Genomic DNA, 14,314 nt, shown 5'->3' on the forward strand with positions numbered 1-14,314 from the left:
GTGATCCATGTCTGCATGCCGAAGAGTGAATATTTCATTGCCATTGTAAGCTTGGTTTTTTTCATGTTTCCTCATTCCCCGCTTATTTGCGGATGTTTCTTCTGGGATTTCAATTTTTATTATTTGCAATGGCACCAGATTTGGCTCTTGGTAATTGTCATTCTTCTGCTCATCAACTGCTTAGGGGGGAGGGGAGAGAGGAAATCAGAAATGTCAGATGTCCGGTGACAGAATATACATATCATTGCAAAATACTTTGTGAACTCTCAAGTTTCCACTTTTCCCTATGTATTCAAAATGGACAGTGAGAGAGGGAGGGAGGGAAATATTTATATATAATGGGTGCAGGTATATATTTATGTATGTGTATATGTGTATTATGTACAGTATGTGTGTATGAGTAGATATATATTTGGTCTTGAGAGCAGGCGACAGAATTTCATTTTTAATGTAGGCCAGTGTGCTCACAGTAAAATATGACAATAAAAGTTATCTTAAATTTTAAAACAATTGTAGGAGAAAATATGTTGATAAGGACAAGTGAAATAAGAAAAAAAACATTTATACAGATCTCCCAAGGTGTAAATAAGCTGTCTAATGACTCCTTACTCTTACTTAAGTTTTCTTCCAGAGGAACCCTTACCTAAAGAGGCCATGATCCTACACGTCTCCAACATGACTTCTTCATGCAGGGCTTTCTGGCTGGGATCAAGCAGCAACCACTCTTCACTGGTGAAATGGATGGCCAACTCCCCAAAGGACACAGCACCCTAAAGAAGGAAAAATTCCTGTCAGCAGACTCAGGAAGAATTTGCAAGATCTCCTTCAATCTGCAAATCCTAAAAACATAGTATTATGCTTATTTGGACATTTCCCTGGCATGGCTCAGGATGTTATGTGATAACACCAATCCCTGATCTCTCAGAGAAGTGGGGGAGTGTTATACAATACATCCTTTTCATCTGTGTGTAAGTAACTTACACTAAAAGGTGTAAATTGTAACTTACATTAAAAATCCACAACCACCCCTAAAGGGGTCCACTAACCCCTTTAACTCTTTCCTAGACAAAAAGTTCGGAAGAGACCAATTTGAAATGACTTCATCCCAAAAGCATCCCAAATCAGCACTGATAAAGGTTTTAAAAGACAAATTGGAGTCAGGAGTGTCTTTGTTCTTCATCCAATTTGGGGGATCTCCTTAAAGCCCTGGGGGAAAAAAAACTATTAAATGTTGAAAAGAAGGAATAACAGTGTGGCTCTTTTATTTCACTGTCTTTTTACAAATTAGGCTGGCAACCTCCTTATTGGCCTTCCCAAAATGATCAAGGATGGCACTATCCTTTGCTTGTTTTAAAGTGTGAACTATCATTTTTTAAGTCCAACCACATATTACCACTAAAGAATTCTAGACGTTTCCAAAACAGTCTAGAGAGACAGACCAAGTGTGACTGATCTCTAATTTGAATCCTAATTTCCCCCGTCCCAAGTTGCTCAGAAACAGTAGTATCATATGGTGAGACTTCAAATAACCCCAATGCGGTCTCCAACTGCTTCCCAATATTAGCCCCAGATCTTTTTCTTCCTACCTGAGCTGGAAGTTCAGCTGCTCTTTTAGCTCCACCAGCACAAAGAGAGGAACTAATGAACAACGGTGACTCCATTTTGTTCCCTGGGAAGGACAGATGGGATAAAAACAGGAAAGAGATTAACTCCCATTTTTTGAGCTTGAAGGCATGACTTAGTATTTCCTCTTGTCCCAGAGAGGAAATCTCTACCTCTCACTCCTATGCTTTGCCTCAGTGGCCTTTCAAAAGCTCCATACTGAGAGTCAAGAATCAAAGAAGCCCACGGCCCCAGGGGTGAAATGCTCCTGGTTCGGACCTGATCGCCCAATCCGGTAGTGATGGCGGTGGGTGGTTTGGAGAACCAGTAGCAGAAGTCCCTGCCCCCCACCTGCCCAGCTGAGCCGCTTTTTTTTTTTTACTTTTAAAAGCATTTTTTCTACAAATGCTTTTAAAAGTAAAAAAAAAAAGCCTCTGATGATCGCACAGCTCAGCTGGGATCATTAGAGCCTTTTAAAAGCATTTTTTCTACAACCTCTTCAGCCGAAGAGGTTGTAAAAAAATGCTTTTAAAAGCCTCTGATGATCCCAGCAGAGTTGTCTGATCGTCAGAGTCTTTTTTTTTTCTTAAAAAAAAAAAAAGTTGGCCACACCCACCCAGTCACATTACCCCATCACCAAGCCACGCCCACAGAACCGGTAGTAACAAATTTTACATTTCACCACTGCACAGCCCCAAAACACACTGGAGAACAAACCACAATTGCATTGCTCTTCTAACCTTTTGGGAAGGAAGGAGACAAGGAAATATACTCTTGGCAAACAAAGCATTCACTCAAGCAACAATTATCCTCTTCCCATTGCCTGCACCCTGAAACCATACCATTCTGGTACCCCAGAAAGACAAACCATTCTGGCAACCATCCCACTGAGAATTCTGGCACCCCAGGAACATGCCTACAAGGGACAGATGGTGTTGGAGATGATCCAGAAAGGATCTGCAACAGAATTCGCTCAAAATTATGTATCGAGAAAGGCCAAAGACAAATCGGTTAGAACAAAGAAAAATATCTCAGGATGGAGGATCCAGAACGCAACACAGGGCAATTCCCAGGCGAGTCAATCTTCTGCAAAGGGGAAGGTAATCTATGAACTGAAGGGAGGGACTTCGTGAAACTGAAGCCCTCAAGCTTGAAGAGGCAGAGTTAAGTCTTTTTTGATGGGTCATCTTCTAATAAGTCCAACAACTAGACATGAGAAGACACAGAGAATTAAGAACAGCTTGAAGCTCTCTGGAAAACCTCCAAACATGTAAAACGTTGCCTTACCTAGTGAGACATCTTGACATTGATGTTTCTCCTTGGAGATCCCTCTGAAACACAACTTCTGAGTAGGGTTTGTGGGATCCACCTTTTCTTCAGGATAATTAGCCCCCACCTCCAGGAAGGACCTTAGAACCTGAAATATTTGCGAAGAAGAATTAAGAGGGCAAGAGATAAAAGAGGATCTGGATTTTCATTTTGTGTCCACAATGTTGCATGCCCTCAGTGTCCATCATTAAGGATAAAAGAGGATAGTGGAAGAATTGCTCCAAATGTGTCCTCTGGAAGAAGACAAGAACAATTTCCTTAATGATGTTTGCTAAATATCTGGTTGTATTTGGTATGGTATTGTATATTGTATCGTATCGTATCCAGTGGTGGGTTTCTTCTGATTTGCACCGGATCACAAGAACCTGTAGTAAAAAAATTTAGTAGTTTGGAGAACCAGTAATAATATTGGCTGGCCACGCCCCCGAACTAGTCCCCAGCCCGGTCGCCGCTTGCTTACCCCGCCTACCTCATCAGAGGCTCTTTTTTTAACTTTTAAAAGCATTTTTTCTACAACCTCTTTGGCTGAAAAAACGCTTTTAAAAGTTTTAAAAAAAGCCTCTGATGATCACGCGGCTCAGCTGGGATCTTCAGAGGCTTCTGAAAACATTTTTTCTGCAACCTCTCCAGCCGAGGAGGTTCTAGGAAAAAAAATCCCTTTAAAAGCCTCTGGTGATCCCAGCAGATTTGCCTGGATCGTCAGAAGCTTCTAAAAGCATTTTTTTCTGCAACCTCTTAAGGTTGTAGAAATAATGCTTTTAAAAGTTAAAAAAAAAAAAAAGTTGGCCACGCCCACCGTCACATTACTCCCCTAAGCCACATTAATCACCCAAACTGTTAAGTAGGACCTTTAAGAATTACGGCACATTAAGCTTCCTCCATATTTCCCAAGAGGAAGTTTCTCACCTGGTGCACTCCCTTCTCCTCTGCCTGGCTTAGCAGGAAACCTTCGGCAAGGGCCACCGCCTGGCAAGTGGTCTCCGCTCGGCACTCCCGCACCCAGCGCTGCATCTCCCTGGGCAGGATGGCCAAAAACTGCTCCAAGATCACCCGGTCCAACATCTGAGCCTTGGTGTGCTTTTCTGGCTGCAACCATCCCCAGCAAAGATGATGAAGGCGGCTGCAAAGCTCTCGTGGTCCTTCGTCCTCCTGAAAGGGGCTGTTCCTGAAGCGCCAATGCTGGATCTCAGAACTGAGGGCCGCCATCTCTGGGATCTTCTGCCTGGGTCCTCCCCAGACCTCCCCAAAGTTCCCGGGCTGAGCGGCAACAGGGTTTTTCCCCACTCCTTTCCATACTGGGTGGATTGCATCCATTTTGACCGCTTGTTTGACAGGGATCCAGAAGGGCCCTGTGGATCTCCTGGGCCTCCAGATGTCTTTTCAGTCCTGCGGTCTGAAGGGGTTGCACAGAGAAACCCGGAGAAGATTTTCAAGCCATTCAATTCTCAAGAAGCCTCCAGCTTTTACATCTAAGGAGGAAAAGAAAGGAAACTTCAACCCTGAGCTACAAATATTCTTCTTTAATTTTGAACGTCAGGAATTACCGACTTTCTCCTTCAGAAACTGTGATCGTTTAATCCAAATGAGGGCAAAGTGACATTTTGGAAGGGGGAGGGCCAAAAACCAAACGTTTCAGGCTCAGGCCACAAGGTTTCTTCCTCTCTCCGACCCCTCCTCCCCTTGGAGACCAACCCTCATTTTGGGGAGGGTCTTCTCTGCAGAAGAAGTGCAGCTGAGCTCCATTGACACAGGGGTGAAATTTTGAGTAGTTCGGAGAATCAGCAAATGCCTCTGGCTAGCCGAGTGGGGAGGGAATGGGGATTTTGCAGTACCCTTTCCCCTGGAGTGGGGAGGGAATGGAGATTTTGTAGCATCCTTCCCCTGCTACACCCACCAAGCCACACCACGCCCACTAAGCCCCGCCCACAGAACCGATAGAAAAAAAAAATTGGATTTCACCCCTGCATTGACAGCAAGAAAAACATTGCAGGTTTTACAGTCGGGCCAGAAATGAATTCCGAGGCACAGAATCGGAGCTCCTCCTCCTGTTATTAAGCTGGTTCTTAAGACCAGCTGCCTGCAATTACTGCAGGTTCGAATCTCTCCAAGGCTCAAGGTTGACTCAGCCTTCCATCCTTTCTAAGGTAGGTAAATTGAGGACCCAGTTTGTGGGGGCAATAAGCTGACTTTGTATATATAAATATACAAAAGTATGAAGGCTATTGCTTAGCGCATTGTAAGCCGCCCTGAGTCTCCGGAGAAGGGCGGCATATAAATCAAATTAAAAAAAAAAAATGTCCCCCACCCCAAAATAGCTGGAAATAGGAGCCTTTGCAGAAGGTACGGGAGTGCCAGGCAGGGATTTCTTGGATTCTCTTTTGCTAGGAACCTTGCGAAGCAAACCTGGTTAATCCCCAATGTGAGGTTCCCGGGGGCTTCTCTCCCCCCACCCCCTCCCCAATGTTGGATGATCCCTTGCATGCAAAGCCAGGAGCAGGACTGGGTGCCTCCCCTCCCCTGCAAGCCTCGAGATCCTCCGTCCAGCAACCCCTCCGGCGTCCCTCCATCTCTCCACCGGCTTTTCTTGGAAGGGCGAGACCCGGCCGGCCGGGCAGGCTCTGCCTCTGGCTGGAAGGGGGCTGCTCGCGAACCCCCGAAGCGCAGCTCTCAACCGGTCCACCCAAGCTAGGCAATCGTGGCGGAGCATGCGCAGAGACCGAGCGAGCGAGCGAGTCGGCGACGAGCGCCCTCTGGTGGCACTTGCGGGGATTGCCTCCCCCCCCCCCCCCGGGCTTCTAACTGCGAGATCGCGAGGGGCACCTTAAAGGCCATCCAGGCCAACCCGTGCTCAATAAAACAGAGCAGACTTCTTTATTGGCCGAGTGTGATTGAACAATTTGTCTCCGGTGCTTAAGCTCTCAGTGTACATACAAGCAATAAGTGATAAATCATGATTGGATAGATTATTTATTATTTTATTTATTTATTACATGAATTTATATGCCGCCATTCTCCGGAAGGACTCAGGGCGGCGAACACAAGTTAAGAAACGAGTACAATAAAATCCCATTTTAATCCAAATAATTAATTAATAGTAAATAATAAAGCCCGGAATCAGAGTCAGCCTATTTGTTTGAACAGCCAAGTCTTCAAGTCCCGACGGAAGGAACGGAGATCAGGAGCCGTCCGGAGATTAGTAGCTGGAAGGGACCTTGGAGGTCTTCTAGTCCAGCCTCCTGCTCAAGCAGGAGAAGCTGTACCATTTCAGACAAGTGACTGTCCAGTCTCTTCTTTAAAAACCTCCAGTGATGAAGCACCCACAACTTCTGGTGGCAAGCAGTTCCACTGGTTCATTGTCCTCGCTTGTTAGGAAGTTTCTCCTTAATTCCAGGTTGCTTCTCTTCTTGATGAGTTTCCATCCGTTGTTTCTTGCCCTGCCTTCTGATGCTTTGGAGAATAATTTGACCCCCCCTCTTCTTTGTGGCAACCCCTCAGATACCTCAAATGTTGCAATCATGTCACCCCTAATTCTTCTTTTCTTTTTTCTTTTTTAAATATTTTATTAGTTTTAAAAGTAAAACAATGGACGTTGCTCAACGTCTCTGGTTTCTAACATTTACGTCTAAATCAAGTTAGTAAGTAATCTATTCCTTGATCTATATACAAATTTACATATCTCCTATTTCATTATATGTCAGGTATGCAGTATTTTACTTCCTAAACAACTAGGCATGTGTTTTATAAACCTATATTACATTCACAAATTCAGTATACATTGATATATTGCTATATACATTTCCAGACATTCGTTATCCCTTGTTTTTGGCATTCTTCCTCTTATCTAACCAATTATAAAATTTATTCCAGACTTCATAGTATGTTGATTCACTTTTGTCTTTGAGTTCTAAAGTAAGTCTGTCCATCTCTGCACAGCTGTAGATTTTGTGTATTACTTCTTCTTCTGAGGGTATTTCTTTACACTTCCATTTTTGAGCAAATGCTAGTCTTGCCGCGGTAAATATATGCAATATTAAATAGGTTACATTATTGTCATATTTGCCATCTGTCATGCCCAGTAAGAAAAATTCCGGCTTATCTTCTATTTTAAACATTAATATCTCTTCTAACCAGCTCCTTATTTGCTGCCAGAAACTTTTGGCTTTTGAGCACTCCCACCACATATGATAATATGACCCTAGATCCACCTCACATTTCCAACAAATTGGGGAGTATTTTTTACTAATTCTTGCCAATCTTGTGGATGAGAAGTGCCACCTGTAGAACATTTTATACAGGTTTGCTTTATAGGAAGTCGCCAGTGTGATTCTGATATTTTTCCCCCACAAATCTTGCCAATTGTCCAAATTGATACTGTACCTAATACTTCTTTTCTTTAGACTAGACAGACTCAAAACCTGCAGCCATGTGGTTTAGTCTCCAGGCCTTTGATCATCTTAGTTGCTCTTCTCTAAACTTTTTCCAAAGTCTCAACATCTTTTTTGGACCAAAATTGGTTGCAGTATTCCAGGTGTGCTCTTACTTATAAAGCGGTACTAACACTTCACATGATCTTTGCCCCCCTTCTCTGTGGGGGCACCTACTATCTGGAATGAGCTCCCCCAAAGATACGGAGGATCCCGGATCTGCGCACCTTACGCCGCGCTTTAAAGACCTTTTTATTCCACCAGGTGGGCCTGGCCTAATCTTTTCCCTCCTTTCTTTTTAATATGCAAATTTTAATCTGTTTTTAAATGATTGGGGTGTTTTAATTTGTCTGGGCCAAATTGTTTAATTCGATTTTATCCTGTTTTTAAATTTTGTATTTATGTATTTTACTGTTTGGCTGTTCACCACCCTGAGTCCTTCGGGAGTAGGGCGGTATACAAATCAAATAAAGATAAAGATAAAGATCTTGACTCTATGCCTCTGTGTATACAATCCAGGACTGTATTAGCTTTTTTGGTGGCAGCTGCACACGGCTGGCTCATATTCAAGTGATCGTCCACTAGGACTCCAAGGTCCCTCTCACAGTTCCTGTTTTTGAGCCAGGTCTCGCCTGATCTGGACTTATACCTTTGATTTCTCCTGCCTAAGTGTAAAGCTTTGCATTTCTCCACACAGTCATCATAAAAATACAACTATAAAAATATTATAGTTAAAAAAAATATTTATAAAAAAATATTATAAAAATACAATATCATAAGATACAACTCTTAGTGATAGTCACAGGATACCAAATAATCAATTGACATAAATCATACTAGGATATTAAGTAAACAATATAAATCATAATATACAAGCTGTTGTTGGAAGGGGGTTTTTTTTGAGACAGTTTTGAGACTGGTGGCATTGGGAAGTCAATGGCAAGAGCCTTGGTGGTGCAGCAGACTAAAGTGCCAGCTGCCTGCAATTACTGCAAGTTCAAATCTCACCAGGCTCAAGGTTGACTCAGCCTTCCATCCTTCCAAGGTAGGTAAAATGAGGACCCGGATTGTGGGGACAATAAGCTGACTTTGTATAAAAAAGAACACCGCTTGGGGGAGGGGGGGCAAAAAGCCCTACTAAGCAGGTATATACAAAAGTATGAAGGCTATTGCTTAATGCATTGTAAGCCGCCCTGAGTCTCCGGAGAAGGGCGGCATATAAATCGAACCAATAAATAAATAAATAAGTCACTGAGGAACATTGCACGAAGTGTTGGATAATACTAGATGTTCATCCTTTGTTCTTCACAGGAGGAGGGGACCATGCAGAGACCATCTAGTCCAGAGTTCCCCAACCTCTCTGGCTTTGCGGACTGGCGAGGTGGGGGAGGAGTGGGAGAGGGGAAGGTTCTGCACGAGCTGCGGCCATGCGTGCCTGGCGCTTCCAGTCCGGTAGTGGGACACGGCCGGCAGGGGAGGCAGGTTGGGGATCCCTGATCTAGTTCAATCTCTACTCACTAAGTGGATGGGCTGGGGCATTTGCCTGAAGCCCCTCCCACCTGTTTGAACATTCTCCTGCAAGAGACTGCCATGCTTCAAGTGGCGGACTGTTCCCATGGCCAAAGCCTTGTCTGGTCAGAAAATTCCTCCCAGCAAATCGCCTGAAGCTGCTTCCTTGGACTTTTCAGCTACTGGTCTTTGTCCTGCAGAGAGAATTGTGTCCCTCCTGGTCCATGGGACATTTGCTCTACCCCATTCGCTTGCCAAATGCCATCTATAGGCGAAGAGAGAACAAGCCCAGCCAAGAGGTGTCATGTAGAAGCCACCCGGACATCACAAGCCTCGCTGTGTTCTTGTGCAATTGTGTAAACTCCGCAACGTCACTCACCGCAACACTGGTATAAACGGACTCACAGACCAATCCGTGCAGAGGGCTTCGCCTAGGGGAGAAAAACTCCATTTTTTTAAAAAAAATTGATTTATATGCCGCCCTTCTCCGGAGACTCAGGGCGGCTTAGAATGCGTTAAGCAATAGCCTTCATCCTTTTGTATATTTATACAAAGTCAGCTTATTGCCCCCACAAACTGGGTCCTCAATTTACCTATTTTAGAAAGGATGGAAGGCTGAGTCAACCTTGAGCCTGGTGAGATTCGAACTTACAGTAATTGCAGGCAGCTGGTGTTAATCACAATGCTATTTTGCATCCTCTTTGCTCAGAAATTCCAAACCGGATTGTAAAATGTATTTAAAATTATACCTCTTTTTTTTTTTACATGTATGTGCATGCATGTAAAATGGGAGGGGGCGGGAAACGAGAAGGAGCTGATTCGTGGATGCGTTTTGAGCAAGAGCGCCACGCGTTCCAAGAAAGCAAAAAATGCATTTTTCTCTCGTAAAGTCGCTTCTTTCTTTCATCTCCTCCAGTGGGTGAAGTCAAGAGAGACTCTGCCCGGAGACCGATGACGCTGCAGAAGAGAAGAATTCTCTCATTGGTGCTTCCGCTTCTCTGGATTCTCCCAACTCTGACTTTGCAAGAAATAAACGCTCCCTCCCCTCCAATCCAGACCCACCGATCCCGCCTCTGGGGCTGGGAGCATCTGGGTCTTTCTCCTCGCTCTTTGGGGGCGCTTGTGGGGCAGCATCCATGGGCTCTGCCGGGGTCCCCCTGATGCTGCTGGTGGGGGCGCTGGCCCGGATCCCTGGAAGCGAAGGGGGGGGGAAAGGAGACCCCCGGTAAGGAGGGGGCTGGGAGGGGGGGCTAGGAGGGACCTCCGATCCCGATGGGGGAGAGGGGAAAGAAAGGGGTTGGGGATTTCTTTTGAAAAGGAGTGTGGAAAGGGGTCGAGGGCAAGTGAGATAGGAGCCTGAAGCCTCCCTCCCCTCCCCACATCTTCTGATGGGGCTGGGGTCGTGGAAAGGTAGCCGATCAGGGAAGAGACCCAGCCGAGCTCCTCTCTCACTTCCCCCAGTGGCTGGATGGAAGTAGGACCTCCCGGGCGCCGAATTAGACCCGGATCCGGAGCCCCTTAAATTCGGTGGCATTAAAAGAGGAAGGCGACAGAAAGCGAAAGCGAAAGCGAAAGTGGGAAAGTGAGGCGTTTTCAGACCGAAGTCCACAAATGCAAGAAAAATATATATAACGTACTATGACAAAAAATGTTTTGGTTTCTTCATAAATTTCAGTTTTTCTTCTGAATTTCAAGTTTGAGTGTTTTTTTTTAAGGTCAGGGAAGAGTTGAGCTTCGGTCCCTTTTGGGAAGCCTCTGAATTTGGGAATAAGAGCATGGCCACGTAATTCCCTATTGCTTCATGGAGAACTGAAGTTGGGGGGGGGGGGAAACTGATATGGAAGGGACGCGGTATCTGAATTTTAATCTCCCGTGGGGAGTGGGGCGTAAAGAGGACTGAACTCCTGAAAATTTTGTTTTGCTTAATTAATTAATTACTGGTAATTAATTAATTAATTAATTACTCCCTTAAAAGGTGACCTACAAGGCAGGTAGTAGGGTTGAAGATTAGCGGGGAGAGAAGAAACATTTGGGATAACCAGGACAGGTGGGGGTTGAAGAGCTGGGAGACCCCAGGAGTATCAATTCAAATGTCCTGATTGTGCCCCACCCTCCCAATATTCCCCCCTCTTTACTTTACTTTTTACTTTACTTTTATTTGATTTATATACCGCCCTACTCCCGAAGGACTCAGGGCGGTGAACAGCCAACAATAAAATACATATATACAAAATTTAAAAAGCAGAAATAAAATCGAATTAAATAGTTTGGCCCAGACAAATTAAAACCCCAATCAATTTAAAACAAATTTAGGAAAGAGCCTTGGTGGTGCAGCAGATTATAGCACTGTTAAGTAACACCAGCTGCCTGCAATTACTGCAAGTTCAAATCTCACCAGGCTCAAGGTTGACTCAGCCTTCCATCCTTCCGAGGTAGGTAAAACGAGGACCCGGATTGTGGGGGCAATAAGCTGACTTTGTATAAAAAAGAACACTGCTTAGGGGGGGCCGAAAGCCCTACTAAGCAGGTATATACAAAAGTATGAAGGCTATTGCTTAACGCATTGTAAGCCGCCTGAGTCTCCGGAGAAGGGCAGCATATAAATCAAACCAATAAATAAATAAATAAGAGGCTGAGGGAGATATAGATATTGTTTTCGCCTCCAGCCCACTGTGCTTCTGCTGGTCTCTTTGCCCTCCTCCCTCCATATTTCCTGCCACTTTTGAAGGGCAAAGAGGCGCCACTGAGATCCAATGTTCCTTGTAGAGAGTAGGTCTGTGTGACCATTTGAACTTCTGTCTGTCATTTTCCACCCTGGGAGGATGGAGGCGGTCCATCCGGAATCTCCTCCCCTCCCCCTCTTTCCTCCCCACTCCAGACCCCCAGCAAGTGTGCATCCCACTGAGTTCAAGAAAATTCCCCCTCCCTCCTCCAGGGGGTGTCTTCCATCAGTCTTTTCATAAGTTCCCCCTTCCAATAGGGGTTCCCTCTCTACTAGTGGCTGGGAACAATGGGCCCTGGATTCCTTCTTGATGACCTCCCGCCCCTTCCTCCTCCTCGCAGCCCATTTCTTGGTGCAGGGGAAGTCCGAGTTCCACTTCTTCAATGGGACACAGCAGGTGTGTTACCTGCAGAGCTACTTCTACGACCGGCAGGAATACCTCCGCTTCGACAGTGACCTCGGGAATTTCATGGCCATCACGCAGTTGGGGCAGGTGGATGCCGATGGTTGGAACAAAGATAAGCGCATCTTGGAGGACGCGAAGGCCACCGTGGATCTCTTCTGCCAGCACGACTACAAGGTGTACAGCTACAATACAGCCAACTCAGAGTGTCTGATTGGCCGAAGAGGTGAGACCTTGGGGGGGTTGGGGTTCCTGAGGAGAACGGATGCTGGAACCCCCACCCCCGCCTTCATTTACTTATTTATCCAATTTTAAAACTGCACATCTCTCACAGTGGGGCTGTGGCCAGAGTACAGATGCAATATCAAACCATAACCCATTGCCAGTGTGGTGGGATTCAGCTGGTTCTGTCCGGTTCGGGTGAACTGGTAGTGGCGGCTGCGGGAGGTTCCGCCCACCTGCCCGGACATAATGCGCGAGCAAAGAGCATGCACGTAAGGCTGTGCAAATGCACAGAGGAGGCTGTGTGCATGCGCGCACTCACATTTGGGAACCGGTTGGGAAGGTAAGTGAATCCCACCTCTGCCCATAGCCTCTCTATGAGGAAGATGGGAGGTTAAAATAAAAAGAGCTTTAAATTTGATTTAAACTTTTAAAGACAAGGATGAATTAAAATTAATTAAAAGTGATCTATGTGTGACCCACATTTTTAACGTCTTTTTGGAAGGCAAGGAGGGTGGGGGCCCCATTTTACCTTGATCTACAATAGGGGTGTCAAACTCAAGGCCCATGGGCCGCCTATGGCCCACCGGGTGCTTAGATCTGGCCCGTGCGGCCACCCTGGAAAGAACAAAGGACTGGACCATTGTGCCTCTGCCAGCGAAAACGGAGCTGGAGAGGGCCATGCACTGCCTTCCCAAGCTCCGTTTTCAGCTGCAACAGTCTCCTGCAACCCTCTGCCAGCGAAAACGGAGCTTGGGAAGGCCACATGGTTTCGCTGCAGGCCCCCACAGGCGCCCCTGACATGACTGACGTTGAGCTAGCCACACCCCCTAGCCATGCCCTCACGCCCCCAAGGTCAAACACAACCCTGATGCGGCCCTCAATGAAATTGAGTTCAACATCCCTCATCACAAGGTGGGGGCAACGGCAGAGGAATCCCGACCCCTCCCCCCAGTCTGGATCCCCCATTTGAGCTGCCAGATGGGTGGGGCTGATATAAAAGGAGAAAAAAGGAGACTCTGCTATGATCCTGGGATTTACCTGTTCTCCTCAGTTACCAACTATCACTCCCTTCCCTCTCCCCAAGATCCCCTCTGGATCCTTTCCTTCCCTCCCTATTGCCCTCATCCCAGGCAGAAGCTGCCATCAGGCAGTTGGACCCCCTCCCCACATCCTTCCCCGGAAGGGGATGTGGCAGTGGTGAAATCCAATTTTTTTTACTACCGGTTCTGTGGCATGGCTTGGTGGGCGTGGCTTGGTGGGCATGGCAGCAGGAGGATACTGCAAAATCCCCATTCCCTCCCACTCCTGTGGGAAGGATATTACAAAATCTCCATTCCCACCCCATTCTGGGGCCAGCCAGAGGTGGTTCTCTGAACTGCTCGAAATTTCCGCTACTGGTTCTCCAGAACCTGTCAGAACCTGCTGGATTTCACCCCTGGGATGTGGTTACAGTTAAGGTTAGGAAGGAGGCCAGCTGGCTGCAGCCATAGCCTGGTCTCGGGGGGTGTCTCTCAGTGGTGAAATCCATTTTTTTTACTACCGGTTCTTGGGCGTGGCTTGGTGGGCGTGTCAGGGGAAGGATACTACAAAATCCCCATTCTGTCCCCACTCCTGGGGGAAGGATATTACAAAATCTCCATTCCCACACCACTCTGGGGCCAGCCAGAGGTGGTATTTGCCGGTTCTCCAAACTGCTCAAAATTTCCGCTACCAGTTCTCCAGAACCTGTCAGAACCTGCTGGATTTCACCTCTGGTGTCTCTCCCTCTGAATGCCCCCAAAGTACCCCAGGGAAGATCCTCTATAACACAAGAGAGACCTTGGGTCTCTTCCCATGGAGGGGGGCATCGCCTGGGTCTTCCTCTTCTTTGGGGCAGCCCAGTGGTGAAATCTAAAATTTGTTACTACCGGTTCTGTGGGCGTGGCTTGGGGAGGGTAATGTGGCTGGGTGGGCGTGGCCATTATTTTTTTTTAACTTGAAACCATTTTTTCTACAGCCTCTTCGGCGAAGAGGTTGTAAAATAATGCTTTCAAAAGGCTCTGACGATCCCAGCTGAGTTGCCTGATCAGCAGAGGCTTTTTTTCTTTTAAAAGCCTCTGA

The 14,314-nt window shown here is 46.2% G+C and overlaps 1 protein-coding gene across 1 annotated transcript in view; it reads right to left on the reverse strand.

Moving 5' to 3' along the window:
- The window catches only part of LOC139311621 (zinc finger protein 665-like), a 34,401-nt gene that overhangs the window by 1,997 nt on the left and 18,090 nt on the right, over positions 1-14,314 (reverse strand). The gene's annotated exons all lie outside the window — the stretch shown is intronic.

The sequence above is a fragment of the Pituophis catenifer genome, unplaced genomic scaffold (genome assembly GCF_029215685.1).
Source record: "Pituophis catenifer annectens isolate HBS135680 unplaced genomic scaffold, rPitCat1.0.hap2 SCAF_2, whole genome shotgun sequence".
Classification (NCBI taxonomy): domain Eukaryota; kingdom Metazoa; phylum Chordata; class Lepidosauria; order Squamata; family Colubridae; genus Pituophis; species Pituophis catenifer.